Source organism: Chiloscyllium plagiosum, unplaced genomic scaffold (assembly GCF_037043375.1).
Source record: "Chiloscyllium plagiosum isolate Xiang-an unplaced genomic scaffold, Cpla_swu_hap1 HiC_scaffold_25, whole genome shotgun sequence".
NCBI classification, from domain to species: Eukaryota; Metazoa; Chordata; class Chondrichthyes; order Orectolobiformes; family Hemiscylliidae; genus Chiloscyllium; species Chiloscyllium plagiosum.
In genome coordinates this window covers 50,967,049-50,983,522 of record NW_028270163.1, presented here as the reverse complement: position 1 = coordinate 50,983,522, position 16,474 = coordinate 50,967,049, and positions in this window count along the sequence as shown.

The window sequence follows — 16,474 nt, the reverse complement described above, 5'->3', positions numbered from 1 at the left end:
ACCCCCCCCACACACCCCCCCCACACACCCCCCCCACACACCCCCCCCCACACCCCCCCCACGCGCACACCCCCCCCACGCGCACACCCCCCCCCACGCGCACACCCCCCCACGCGCACACCCCCCCCCACGCGCACACCCCCCCCACGCGCACACCCCCCCCACGCGCACACCCCCCCCACGCGCACACCCCCCCCCACGCGCACACCCCCCCCACGCGCACACCCCCCCCACGCGCACACCCCCCCCACGCGCACACCCCCCCCACGCGCACACCCCCCCCACGCGCACACCCCCCCCCACGCGCACACCCCCCCCACGCGCACACCCCCCCCACGCGCACACCCCCCCCACGCGCACACCCCCCCCACGCGCACACCCCCCCCACGCGCACACCCCCCCACGCGCACACCCCCCCCACGTGCACACCCCCCCCACGCGCACACCCCCCCCACGCGCACACCCCCCCCCACGCACACCCCCCCCCACGTGCACACACCCCCCACGCGCACACACCCCCCACGCACACCCCCCCCACGCACACCCCCCCCACGCACACCCCCCCCACGCACACCCCCCCCACGCACACCCCCCCCACGCACACCCCCCCCACGCACACACCCCCCCCACGCACACCCCCCCCCACGCACACCCCCCCACGCACACCCCCCCCACGCACACCCCCCCCCCACGCACACCCCCCCACGCGCACACATCCCCCCCACACTCGCACTCACATGCGCACCCCACACGCACGCACACCCTACACGCACGCACACATACACACCCCCCACACACACACACACACACCCCACGCGTGCGCGGCCACCCCCATCACACATCCCCCCCCCCACACACATCCCCCCCCCCCACACACATCCCCCCCCCCACACACATCCCCCCCCCACACACATCCCCCCCCCACACACATCCCCCCCCACTACACACATTCCCCCCCACTACACACATTCCCCCCCACTACACACATCCCCCCCCACTACACACATCCCCCCCACTACACACATCCCCCCCACTACACACATCCCCCCCCACTACACACATCCCCCCCCACTACACACATCCCCCCCACTACACACATCCCCCCCCACTACACACATCCCCCCCCACTACACACATCCCCCCCCCACTACACACATCCCCCCCCACTACACACATCCCCCCCCACTACACACATCCCCCCCCACTACACACATCCCCCCCACACACATCCCCCCCCACACACATCCCCCCCCACACACACACCCCCCCAACATCCCCCACACACACCCCCGCACACCCCCCACGCGCGCACCCCCCCACGCGCACCGCCCCCACCCCTGCACCCCCCCCGCACCCACCCCCACGCACGCACCCACCCCCGCGCCCTCACCCCCGCCCCCCTGCACACCCCCCCCGCACGCAGACTCTTGCTCTCGCTCTCGCTCTCACACCGGGAATTATAAAACACATAGCTATGTATTCTGGTGCTGCCCTGAACTGATAGCAATAACCCACTGAGATTTGTTTCTCCTTCCTCAAACCCAACTAAACACACGGGATGGTTCTGCAGAGCTCTTTATGATGAGGGTGTAACTGAATTAATTACCCCAGTGACTAATTTGCATCTGTTTATTAAATTGCTGCTAAATGTGTAATTTCGCCCGTACTGTATAATTACTCCTTTGCACCTAATTGGAACAAAACCACATCCTCTCCTATCAAGTTTTGCCTCAAACTATTTAATTGGGCTGGTTTCGAGCTGAGACCAGCTATTAACATGCCTCCTGGCTTAAATATTTTAATTTAAGTTGATTTTAGTCCAGGTACCAATGCAAGATATTCAAAATACATGTACTTTCTTCTGCCACTTTAGCACGACAGTCCTTCACAATCAAGTGACTTCCAGTTGAAAACAAAGCAATGCTCTAAGTATTCAGCACACCACACAGCGCCTTTGGAGAGAAATGAGAGTTACGCTTTTGGGACAATCCTCCCGTGCTCACCACCTCCAGCCCCAACAGAACTGAAGAAAGGTAGCAACAAATATTGAGCTTTTGAATTCGAGCAAGACAGAGAGGCAGGAACAGCAAAAGAGACGTGTTGGGATAGGATGGTGTCCAGGCGACTTTACATTTTTTAAAATTCTCTTCTGGGGTGCAGGCCTCACTGGTTAGACCAGCATTTATTGCCCATCCGTAATTGCCCAGAGTGCAGTTAAGAGTTAACCACATAGCTGTGGGCCTGGAGTCACATGTAGGCCAGACCAGGTAAGGATAGTAGTTTCCTTCCCGAAAGGGCACTAGTTAACCAGATGGGCTTCTCTGACAATTGACAATGAATTCCTGGTCACCACTAGACTCCTAATTACAGTCATAGAGATGTACAGCATAGAAACAGACCATTCGGTCCATGCCAGCCAGATATCCCAACCCAATCTAGTCCCACCTGCCAGCACCCGGCACATATCCCTCCAAACCCTTCCTATTCATATACCCATCCAGATGCCTTTTAAATGTTGCAATTGTACCAGCCTCCACCACTTCCTCTGGCAGCTCATTCCATACATGTACCATCCTCTGTGTGAAAAAGTTGCCCTTTAGGTCCCTTTTATATCTTTCCCCTCTCACCCTAAACCTATGCCCTCTAGTTCTGGACTCCCTGACACCAGGGAAAAGACTTTGTTTATTTACCCTATCCATGTCCCTCATGATTTTATAAACCTCTATAAGGTCACCCCTCAGCCTCTGACGCTCCAGGGAAAACAGCCCCAGCCTGTTCAGCCTCTCCCTGTAGCTCAAATCCTCCAACCCTGGCAACATCCTTGTAAACCTTTTCTGAAACCTTTCGAGTTTCACAACATCTTTCCGATCGGAAGGAGACCGGAATTGCACACAATATTCCAACAGTGGCCTAAGCAATGCCCCGCAACATGACCTCCCAACTCCTGTATTCAATACTTTGACCAATAAAGGAAAGCATACCAAACACCCCTTCACTATCCTATCTACCTGCGACGACTCTTTCGAGGAGCTATATTCTAGACTTTTGTTGAATTCAAATTCCACCATCTGCCGTGGCAGGATTCAAACCCTGGTCTCTGGATTAACAGTCCAGTGATAATACCACTGGGCCATTGCTTCCCTGACTCATGCCTAGTTGCCCTTGAGAAGAATAACAAAATATTTCATGGTACAACAGCCAGACAACGTTAAAAAAAACAAAGCTTATGTCTCAATGTTTGGCGCCATAAAAGAAAACCTGATGGAAAGGATCAAGAAAGAAATTTGCAAAACGCAATGACAAAACAGTAGGCTGTGTTTATGACCAAGGCTGGATGGTACAATAAATGCAGGTTTCATTCATCTTGCTTCGAACGAAATGCTGGGAATACCTAGAAAGTTTGTTAATTTTACACTGTGTTCAGTTATTTTGTTATTAACTGTAATCTCCATTTGAGTTTGCAAACCTGAAAACTGCACCCTTCCTCCTGCGTTCATAATGTTTTCTGTGCACAGCGCTGCTCTCGACGCTGCTCCCTGAGGACCATCAGTTCACATGTTTCGCACCCCCCCCCCAGTCTGAGTGTAAATACCTTGATGCCTCACTCTCTGTTTCCTGCTTTTGGATCTCCTGTGATGTGGTTTCCGAGCTGTCTGTTCCCCAGCATCAGGAGCTGAAGACACTGGCTGTGGAGCACTGTGTGGGTGATACTGAAGGTGTGTGAGCTGTTGGATCACTTTTTGCATTGGGAACAAACCTCCTCCGCAAAACAAAGATTGCACAAAGTACAGGATAGAGGCGGAGGTTATGATCCAAAGTTGTTGAACTCCATACTGAGTCCAGAAGGCTGTAGAGAGTTGAGCTGAAAGATTAGGAGCTGTTCCAGAGCTTGTCTTCATTGGAACATTGACGAGCGTGTGGTACTGGAAAAGCACAGCAGGTCAGGCAGCATCTGAGGAGCAGGGGAATCGACGTTTCGGGCAAAGGCCCTTCATCAATGTCAGGCTGTCATTGGAGCGTGGGCAGCAGGTATAACATTCAAAGTATGAGCAAGACGCAGACCTCAAATGACCTGCTTTTGTTCTTCCTCGGTGAGTGTACCTGCTGGCAGTTTGCAGCACTCATAGCAATTCCTACAGAGTGGAAGCAGGCCATTCAGCCCATCGAATCCACAGCAAGCCTACCCAACCCCCACATTTCCCACGGCCAATCTGCCTCACCTGCACATCTTTGGACTGTGGGAGGGAACCAGAGCATCTAGAGGAAACTGACGCAGCCAAAGGGAGAATGTGCAAACTCCACACACACACACACACACACACACACACACACACACTGGTTTCAAACATGGGTCCCTGGCTCGCCACTGAGCCACTGTGTCTCTGTTTTTGTTTCTCATTTGCACACACAGCAGTACTCGGTGAGCCGGTGGAATTCACTGCAACGGAAACTGGCTGAGCCCAAGACAGTATATGTTTTCAAGCAGGAGGGAGATTTAGCTCTTGTGGCTAAAGTGATATGGGGGGAGGGAGGGGGGGATTTGAATACTGAGCTTGATGATCAGTCATGATCATGTTGAATGGGGGGAAGCAGACGTGAGGATTTGAGTGGCTATTGTCTATGTCTCTTTGTAAATCCCGCAATGGGAAGGTACAGGGCTGTCTGTGATTGTGGCAGAGGTGAGGGCTGTCTGTGATTGTGGCAGAGGTGAGGGCTGTCTGTGATTGTGGCAGAGGTGAGGGCTGCAGATGCTGGAGATTGGAGTCTAGATCAGAGTGGTGCTGGAAAAGCACAGCGGGTCAGGCAGCATCTGAGGAGCAGGAAAATCAATGTTTCGGGCAGGAATATGATGAAGGGCTTTTGCCTGAAACGTCAATTTTCCTCGGATTCTGCCTGACCTGCTGTGCTTTTCCAGCACCACTCTAATCCTGTCTGTGAATGTGTTCTTTAGGGAATGAAAGTGGGGAGCCTCCCCTGATTTGGCTGAGGTGTGATTGACTATTACCTGCCCTCTGAAATGATCTGGCAGCTGACTCAGTTCAGTTTGGATGGGCCTTGCCAGTAATGCCCACATGCCCTGTAAGAATTAAGAAAGAAAAATGCAACGTGCCAGACGTACAATTTTGTTGAACAGATACGTTTTGTTTAATAAAGGAAGAGTTTTAGATTTATTAAACTTCAACTGGTCATAAGTAAAATAACAAAGGGCGATCCACCTTCTGCTCATGTACTCTACATTCACTCCAGTTAGAAGACTATCTCACAGCCAGAAAGTGCTGTCAGGGGGATGAGGAGCTCCTAAAAATGGGAAACGAGAGTCCAGCGACAGTATATTAGAGTGAAAGGCAAGGCTGGTAGATGGAGTGAATGCTGGATGACTAGAAAAGTAGAGACTCTGATCAAGATAAAAAGGAAGCATAGACAGCAGGGATCAAGTGAATCCCTGAAGGAATATAAGGGCAATAGGAGTATACTCAAGAGGGAAACCAGGAGGGCAACAAAGGGGCATGAGGTAACTTTTGCAAACATGGTTAAGGTGAATCCAAATGGATTCTACGAGTAGATTAAGGACCAAAAGGTAACTAGGGAGAGAATAGGGCACCTCAAAGATTAACAAGGCCATCTATGTGTGGAACCACAGGAAATGGGGGAGACACTAAATGAGTATTTGCTGGGGAGAAGGGTATGGAAACTGGGGAACATCGGGGAATAAATAGTGATATCTTGACAAGCTTCCATATTATAGACGAGGAGGTGCCGAAGTTCTTAAAACGCATAATGATTGATCAATCCCCAGGACCTGATCAGGTGTACCCCAGAACTCTGTGGGAAGCTAGAGCAATGATTGTTGGGCCTCTTGCTGAGATATTTGTATCATCGATAGTCACATGCGAGGTGCCGGAAGACTGGAGGTTGGCTAAGGTGGTGCCACTGTTTAAGAAGGGCGGTAAGGACAAGCCAGGGAACTATAGACCAGTGAGCCTGACGTCAGTGATGGGCAAGTTGTTGGAGGGAATCCTGAGGGACAGGATGTACGTGTATTTGGAAAGGCAAGGACTGATTAGGGATAGTCAACATGGCTTTGTGCGGGGGAAATCATATCTCACAAACTTGATTGAGTTTTTTGAGGAAGTAACAAAGAAGATTGATGAGGGTAGAGCAGTAGATGTGATCTATATGGACTTCAGTAAGGCGTTCAACAAGGTTCCCCATGGGAGACTGATTAGCAAGGTTAGATCTCAAGGAATACAGGGAGAACTAGCCATTTGGATGCAGAACTGGCTCAAAGGTAGAAGACAGAGAGTGGTGGTGGAGGGTTGTTTTTCAGACTGGAGGCCTGTGACCAGTGGAGTGCCACAAGGATCGGTGCTGGGCCCTCTACTCTTTGTCATTTATATAAATGATTTGGATGTGAACATAGGAGCTATGGTTAGTAAGTTCGCAGATGACACCAAACTTGGAGGTGTAGTGGTCAGCAAAGAAAATTACCTCAGGGTACAATGGGATCTTGATCAGATAGGTCAATGGGCTGAAGAGTGGCAGATGGAGTTTAGATAAATGTGAGATGCTGCATTTAGGAAAAGCAAATCATATAAGGACTTATAAACATCACGGTAAGGTCCTAGGGGATGTTGCTGAACAAAGAGACCTTGGAGTGTAGATTCATAGTTCCTTGAAATTAGAGTCATAGGTAGATAGGAGTTGGGGTGCTTTCCTTTATTGGACAGAGTTGTGAGTATAGGAGTTGGGAATGTTGCATTGCGGGTGGTGGTTAGGCCACTGTTGGAATACTGTGTGCAATTCTGGTTACCCTGCTACAGGAAAAATATTGTGAAACTTAAAAGAGTTCATAAAGGATTTACAAGAATGTTGCCGGGATGAGAGGACTTGAGCTATAGGGAGGAGCTGAACAGGTTGGGGCTATTTTCCCTGGAGCGTCGGAGGCTGAGGGTGACCTTGTAGAGGTTTACAAAATCATGAGGGGCATGGATAGGGTAAGTGGCAAAGGTGTTTTTTCCAATGAAGGGGGCAAACAAGAGGGCATTGGTTTAAAATGAGAGGGGAAAGATTTAAAAAGGACCTGAGGGGCAATGTTTTTACACAGAGGGTGGTACGTGTATGGAATGAGCTGCCGGAGGAAGTGGAGGAGGTTGGTACAATTGCAACATTTAAAAGGCATCTGGATGGGTATATGAATAGGAAGGGCTTAGAAGCCACAAATGTAGGCAAATGGGACTAGATCAGCATGGACCAAAGGACATGTGTCTGCTGGAGAACTCGTCGGCTCTACGGAGATTTCCAGGAGATTCCCTCAGTGCCAGGACCCTGATGGGTACTGCTCAGACTGAAGTCTGCGGTCATAGATTCAGGAAATTCCGGGGGCTTTAGCCAGTCTCTATTCCTACAATTCCAGAAGGCAGGTGGGCTTTCACAAATGAGGAAGTGGGGAAGCTAACTTCCTGGGGGGTGGGCAGTGGGAGTGATATGCCCCCCCTGGCTGGGAAGGGGCACCTTCCAATATTATCCCCCCCCCCCATATTTCCTGGCGGTTCACAAAAAGAATTGGTGAATCACATTTCCATCCACCTACCCATACCAACCGTGTGAAACCGTCGGAGAAAGTGAGCACTGCAGATGCTGGAGAGTCATGAGTCGAAAAGTGTGGTGCTGGAAAAGCGCAGCAAGTCAGGCAGCATCCGAGGAGCAGGAGAGTCATCGTTTCGGGCATGAGCCCTTCATCGGGAAACTGCCTGATTCCTGATGAAGGGCTAATGTCCGAAACATCGATGCTCCTGCTCCTCGGATGCCGCCTGACCTGCTGTGCTTTTCCAGCGCCACACTTTTCGGTGTGAAACCGTTGCCACGGTAACACTGAGTTCATTTGTGCTTTTTGACTGGGCCTGTGTCCAGCAGAGTTTAGAAGGGTGGGGGGCGCAGGGGGATGGGATGGGATGGTGGGGGATCTGATGGGAATGTGTAAAATTCTAAGAGGACGGACCAGATGCAGGGAGGGGGCTTCCCCTGGTTACGGAGTCTGGGACTCAATGGGGAGAAGCAGAGACAGAGGATGAGCCATGCTCACACTGAGGGGTGGAGCAGACCTGAAGGGAATACACCACATAGCGGGTGGATTACCACTTTCAGCGTCATCCCTCCCTTTATCATGGGAAGTGGTAGACACTAGTGCGGAGATGATGGCTAGTTGTCCAACCAGCCTATACATACCCAAAAACACCCATCCCCACCCCCTGCCAAAACCACACCTGGTCTGACCAGGTATGATGGAGAACAATTTACAGAAAGGTGTGACTATAAAACCGGTCTCAATATAGGGGAAGCTACCATTAATTTCTGGAAAAAAAAAGACCCACTGGGAAGGAAATCTGCCTACCTATAGTTAACTCTTACCGGCCCAATGAAATGTTTTTTTAGATTAGATTCCCTACAGTAGTGAAACAGGCCCTTCGGTCCAACAAGTCTGTACTGACCCTCCGAAGAGTAACCCACCCAGGCTCATTCCCCTAGCTTATATTTACCCCTGACTAATGTATCTATTACTATGTGCAATTTAGCATGGCCAATTTTCCTGACCTGCACATCTTTGGATTGTGGGAGGAAACCCTCACAGACACGTGGAGAATGTGCAAACTCCACACAGGCAGTCGCCCGAGGCAGGAATCGAACCTGGGTCCCTGGTGTTGTGAGGCAGCAGTGCTAACCACTGAGCCACCGTGCCACTCAATGTTCTGGCAAGCCATTCAATTTAAGGATGACTAGGAATAGGCAACATTGGCCAGTCCTGCCAATGATGCCCACACCTCTGAAATAGTTAAAAAAGAAACGTGTGTGGCAATGTGCCAGATGTACCATTTTGTTAAAAAGGATGTTTTATTTATTAAAGAAAGAGGTTAGATTTATTAATCTTCAAGTAAAGCTGGATCCTGAATCACATGATCATCAATACATCTCGCCCTCCCCAGGGTGCTGCAGACTGGAAGCTTACCCACACCCAACATAATAGGCCAGAGGGTGCTCTTCTCCCCCACATCAGTGGGCTGGTACAGCATTAATGGGCAGAAGGGTCTCCTCCTAGCCTGAAAGCTTTCATTTCGGTGTCCAACAAGATCGCATCAGGCTAAACAAAAAAGACTACTCGGGGCAGGTGATGGCCTGGTGGTATTATCACTGAACTATTAATCCAGAGGATCCAGGCTGAGGAAGGGCTTATGACCGAAACGTCGATTCTCCTGCTCCTCAGATACTGCCTGACCTGCTGTGCTTTTCCAGCAACACACTCTCAACTCTGATCTCCAGCATCTGCAGTCCTCCCTTTCTCCTATCTCATTGTCTGTCCACCTTTGGAATGACTGTCACTTTCTTTCTATTAATTTTTAATAGACAATAACACTATTGACTATAAAACGCTTTTGTTTCTATTAATCCAGAGACCCAGAGGAACCTGGACTCGAATTGTCACATGGTGGAATTCAAATTCTGGATTTAAGAGTTTAATGATGTCGATTGCCAGGAAAAAAAGCCCCACCTGGCTCACTAATGTCCCCTCAGTGAAAGAAACTGCCTTCTGGCTTCTCTTGTGACAAAGACTTGGCCAGTGCCAACCTCCAAGAAAGTCAGGGATTGAGCATGGAACGCACGCACGCACGCCAGCTGTGCCCGGGGATGTATGGCTGGTGTTAATTATGGTTGAGGTGTCTTTACCACAGTAACATTGGGTAACCGCTTTTGTGTGAAATGAGATTGTACAACATGGGCTGGCTTCACCAGAGGAGTGCATAGTCACCCAGGGGTTAAATTACAGCTACTCTAAGCCACTTCTATGGATCTAAACAGCGTGGAATCAGGTGTGGGTCTGTCAGATACTCAGCTCTCCTCACACTGTATGATTTGCTATGCCCTGTTTGCCTGTGCTTCTCTCTCTTTCTCTTTAACAATTTCTCAAACCCTGGCAGAAAAAAACAAGTGTAATGTTTCAAAAACAAGTCAATTTATGACACAGGCACTTGGAGCTTTTCATAATGGCCACTTACTTGGGAACATTGCCATCTCTCTCCAGAGTGTTAATACCAGAGGTGTCCATTAATCACTCCAAATTGCTCAGGACGTGTGTGTTTATCTAAGCAAGAGAACACCAGCTCAATGGTCTTGTGTGTTATTAGCGCTTGGATCGAATTAATTAATTGCTTCTGTAAACAATGGTTCGTAGAAGGTAAGCTGTGCCTTCAGAGTCCCAGCTCATTCCTGTTCTAAATGCTGGTTAGCTCCTCACACTGTGAACAAACCATGTCCTCAAAGTAACCCAGGCAACAGATGCAGCTTTCAGTATGTTCCTGCTCTCCACAGGCTGAATGCACTCTGTGTTGCTGTTTATGCAGGGAGAGCATGTCCCTGCAGCAACATGCACTTTCACCTCCATCTTCTGCCTCTGCATCATGACAGTAGTGACTCCAAACATATGACTGACCAGGATTCTCCGTTACTCTTACTGCCTGCCACTAATGTGTGCATTGGCAGCATTTGCAGATCGATAATCAATGTTTGACCCCCAGAGGCAAAGATGCAGCCCACTGCAACAGGAGACCTCACACCCAGAAGATCAACTCTCAGTTCTTCACAGTGTGGGAGCAGACCATTTGGCCCATTGAGTCCACACCAACTCTCTGACGAGTATCCTACTCAAACCCACCACATCCCCATGACAGTGGCACGGTGGTTCAGTGGTTAGCACTGCTGCCTCCCAGTGCCAGGGTCCCAGGTTCGATTCCAGCCTCGGGTGACTGTCTGTGTGGAGTTTGCACGTTCTCCCAGTGTCTGTGTGGGTTTCCTCCGGGTGCTCCGGTTTCCTCCCACAGTCCAAAGATGTGCAGGTTGGGTGAATTGGCCACGCTAAATTGCCCGTAGTGTTCAGGGCTGTGTAGGTTAGGTGCAGTAGTCAGGGGTAAATGTAGAGAAGTAGGGGAGTGGGTCTGAGTGGTTTACTCTTCGAAGGGTCGGTGTGGACTTGTTGGGTCAAATGGCCTGTTTCCACACTGTAGGGGGATTCTATGAACCCCACATTTCCCATGACTAATCGCCATAGCCTACACATCCCTGAACACTCTGGGCAGTTTAGCATGGCCAATTCAGACCTGCTCCAGGTCTGGACTGTGGGAAGAAACCGGAGAACCCGGAGGAAACCCACACAGACACGGGGAGAATGTGCAAACTCCCACAGACAGTTACCCGAGGCTGGAATCGAACCTGGGACCCTGGCACTGGGAGGCAGCAGTACGATGGTGTGATGCAGATTTTTATAATAGGAAAAGATGGCAAGAGTTGGTTTGGGCAGTGGAAGGTCATTGTGATTATGGGAAGGGCTGAGGATGGAGGAGCTAGGGCCTGGGAGGGAGGGGAGTAAGTGGCTTGAATATGCAGCCAGCAACTACTCCCACTGGAATCACTAGGTGAGGAGCAGCAGCTCAGATGATAACGTTCCCTGCCTGAGAGATGGAGAGTGCAGTTGACCTGAAGGGAAGTAGAGGTCTCAGTGGAGACTGAGGATGACCTCGTGGCCCACACAGTCTTCCTGAAGCCCTTCCTGAAGAAGGGCTTATGCCCGAAACGTCGATTCTCCTGTTCCTTGGATGCTGCCTGACCTGCTGCGCTTTTCCAGCAACACATTTTCAGCCCACACAGTCTGTTTGGCTCAGCCACCACAAACAGCAATCTGGTTATTATCATTAAATAAACACTTTAAATATCCTGACTGCCTCCGAACTAGTAACTAACAGGAACCTGGTAGACGATAATCAATAACAATTCCTAACGCTCCCTGTACACCCCATTCAGAGACCTGCTTTTAACCTGCTTCCCTCAGTATTCAAGATGGTCAGTTTTGAGACACCCTCTGCCACACATTGGCTTACTCTAATTATGTGCAGCGTCCTTTCTCATCTTATGCCTGAAACGTTGACTCTCCTGCTCCTCGGATGCTGCCTGACCTGCTGTGCTTTTCCAGCACCACACTCTCGACTCTGATCTCCAGCATCTGCAGTCCTCACTGCCTCCTTTCTCATCTTCTGTCCACCTTTGGAATAATTAAAACGAGGAGGCCATTCATTCCTTCTGACAGGTGCTGGCAGTGGGTGAAGTTGTGAGTCTTTCTCACGCCTGTGAGTTTGCAGTTTTAATTCAATCGCAGGCAGGTTGGCCAACATACCCTAGGGTAGCAGTGCAGAGAGAGGGGGCACCCAACGGCTGCAGTAAGCACAAACAGCCACCAAGTGGCAGCAGATCTCCATTCCTGTGTGTCCCCACAAACTATTCAGTTCAAGAGCAGTGACGAGGTCTGATTTTAACTGTTAAAAATCACACAACACCAGGTTATGGTCCAACAGGTTTGTGTGAAAATACAAGCTTCAACGGAGGAGCAGCGCTTCAAAAGCTTGTGATTTCAAATAAACCTGTTGGACTCTAAGCTGGTATCGTGTGATTTTCAACTTTGAGAAATGAAGGCTGGGTCGGTGGTGATCTAAGAGAAGTCTTCACAATGACGATCGCGAGGAGACAGAGAGAAAGTTTCCTATTGTGGGGAAGAGGAGGACTAGAGGCTAGTGATAGTCCCAAGAAATCCAATAGGGAATTTGGAATTCACCAGGAAGGAAGTCACTATCACGGGGAATGGTTGATGGGGAGAGACAAGGTGGGTTGGAGAGAAGGGTTGGGCACACAGATGAGGAAGAAGCGACCAGAGGGATGTCAAGGTCGATTCAGATCAGCTGCATTCTCGTCCTTCTGTGGAGGAGGTGCAAGTGGTTTGGAATCTCCAGTACGGACCAGATGGGCTGAATGGCCTGCCCCTGTGCTTTATTTCTGGTGTCATTCCCCAGGAGAATGTGCTGAAGCCCTGGCTGGAGGCTGTGAACACAGAGTCGAAGGACACAGCAGGAAGGAGCGCGAGGCAGAATGGAGTGTCCGGGAGAACATCGCCGAGGGAGCGGAGAGAGCTCATTCCCTGATTTCCACAACAGTGGAAATTGTGAATCTTACCCACCTGCCATGGCAGGGATAACTAGACAGTGCAGAATGAACACTCAGTGTCCCAGAGGACATGGTGCACCAGAGCTGAGGAACGATGGAGTTCTCTAGAAGCTGAGAACCAACACCAGGCCCGGTAAACCGCTCAGAACGATGGACCAGCGACCATCCTGAGAGACCGTGGTCAGCCCAGGGCTAGAGAGGTTTTCACAGAGAATGACACTCCTCACCGATAAACCCCTCTTCACATCTTCACCGTACACTCCTCACCAATAAACCCCTCTTCACATCTTCACCGTACAGTCCTCACCGATAAACCCTCTTCACATCTTCACCGTACACTCCTCACCGATAAACCCTCTTCACATCTTCACCATACACTCCTCACCGATAAACCCTCTTCACATCTTCACCGTACACTCCTCACCGATAAACCCTCTTCACATCTTCACCATACACTCCTCACCGATAAACCCTCTTCACATCTTCACCCTGCACTCCTCACCGATAAACCCTCTTCACATCTTCACCGTACACTCCTCACCGATAAAGCCCTCTTCACATCTTCACTGTACACTCCTCACTGATACACCTTCTTCATATCTTCACCGTACACTCCTCACCGATACACACTCCTCACAACTTCACCGTACACTCCTCACCGATACACCATCTTCACATCTTCACCGTACACTTCTCAGGGATACATCCTCTTCACATCTTCAACGTACACTCCTCACCAATAAACCCCTCTTCACATCTTCACCGTACAGTCCTCACCGATAAACCCTCTTCACATCTTCACCGTACACTCCTCACCGATAAACCCTCTTCACATCTTCACCATACACTCCTCACCGATAAACCCTCTTCACATCTTCACCGTACACTCCTCACCGATAAACCCTCTTCACATCTTCACCATACACTCCTCACCGATAAACCCTCTTCACATCTTCACCCTGCACTCCTCACCGATAAACCCTCTTCACATCTTCACCGTACACTCCTCACCGATAAAGCCCTCTTCACATCTTCACTGTACACTCCTCACTGATACACCTTCTTCATATCTTCACCGTACACTCCTCACCGATACACACTCCTCACATCTTCACCGTATACTCCTCACCGATACACCCTCTTCACATTTTTACCGTACACTCCTCACCGATAAACCCCTCTTCACATCTTCACCGTACACTCCTCACCGATAAACCCCTCTTCACATCTTCACCGTACACTCCTCACCGATACACCCTCTTCACATCTTCACCGTACACACCTCACCGATAAACCCCTCTTCACATCTTCACCGTACAATCCTCACCGATAAACCCCTCTTCACGTCTTCACCGTAGACTCCTCACTGATAAACCCCTCTTCACATCTTCACCGTACACTCCTCACCGATACACCCGCTTCACATCTTCACCATACACTCCTCACCGATACACCCTCTTCACATCTTCACCGTAGACTCCTCACTAACAAACCCTTTTTCACATCTTCACCGTACACTCCTCACCGATACACCCTCTTCACATCTTCACTGTACACTCCTCTCTGATACACCCTCTTCACATCTTCAACGTACACTCCACACCGATACACCCTCTTCACATCTTCACCGTACATTCCTCACTAACAAACCCCTCTTCACATTTTTACTGTACACTCCTCCCCGATACACCCTCTTCACATTTTTACCGTACACTCCTCACCGATAAACCCCTCTTCACATCTTCACCGTACACTCCTCACCGATATACCCTCTTCACATTTTTACCGTACACTCCTCACTGATAAACCCCTCTTCACATCTTTACCTTACACTCCTCACTGACAAATCCCTCTTCACATCTTCACCGTCCACTCCTCACCGATAAACCCATCTTCACATCTTCACCGTACACTCCTCACCGATAAACCCCCTTCACATCTTCACCGTACACTCCTCACCGATACACCCTCTTCACATCTTCACCGTACACTCCTCACTGACAAACCCGTCTTCACATCTTCATCGTACACTCCTCAACGATACACCCTCTTCACATCTTCATCGTACACTCCTCACCGATACACCCTCTTCACATCTTCACCGTACACTCCTCACCGATAAACCCCTCTTCACATCTTCACCGTACAATCCTCACCGATACACCCTCTTCACATCTTCACCGTACACTCCTCACCGATACACCCGCTTCACATCTTCACCATACACTCCTCACCGATACACCATCTTCACATCTTCACCGTACACTCCTCACCGATACACCCTCTTCACATCTTCAACGTACACTCCTCACCGATACACCCTCTTCACATCTTCACCGTACACTCCTCACTAACAAACCCCTCTTCACATTTTTACTGTACACTCCTCCCCGATATACCCTCTTCACATTTTTACCGTACACTCCTCACCGATATACCCTCTTCACATTGTTACCGTACACTCCTCACCGATAAACCCCTCTTCACATCTTCACCGTACACTCCTCACCGATAAACCCCTCTTCACATCTTCACCGTACACTCCTCACCGATACACCCTCTTCACATCTTCACCGTACACTCCTCACCGATAAACCCCTCTTCACATCTTCACCGTACAATCCTCACCGATAAACCCCTCTTCACGTCTTCACCGTAGACTCCTCACCGATAAACCCCTCTTCACATCTTCACCGTACACTCCTCACCGATACACCCGCTTCACATCTTCACCATACACTCCTCACCGATACACCATCTTCACATCTTCACCGTACACTCCTCACCGATACACCCTCTTCACATCTTCAACGTACACTCCTCACCGATACACCCTCTTCACATCTTCACCGTACACTCCTCACTAACAAACCCCTCTTCACATTTTTACTGTACACTCCTCCCCGATACACCCTCTTCACATTTTTACCGTACACTCCTCACCGATATACCCTCTTCACATTGTTACCGTACACTCCTCACCGATAAACCCCTCTTCACATCTTCACCGTACACTCCTCACCGATAAACCCCTCTTCACATCTTCACCGTACACTCCTCACCGATACACCCTCTTCACATCTTCACCGTACACTCCTCACCGATAAACCCCTCTTCACATCTTCACCGTACAATCCTCACCGATAAACCCCTCTTCACGTCTTCACCGTAGACTCCTCACCGATAAACCCCTCTTCACATTTTTACTGTACACTCCTCACCGATACACCATCTTCACATCTTCACCGTACACTCCTCACCGATACACCCTCTTCACATCTTCAACGTACACTCCTCACCGATACACCCTCTTCACATCTTCACCGTACACTCCTCACTAACAAACCCCTCTTCACATTTTTACTGTACACTCCTCCCCGATACACCCTCTTCACATTTTTACCGTACACTCCTCACCGATAAACCTCTCTTCACA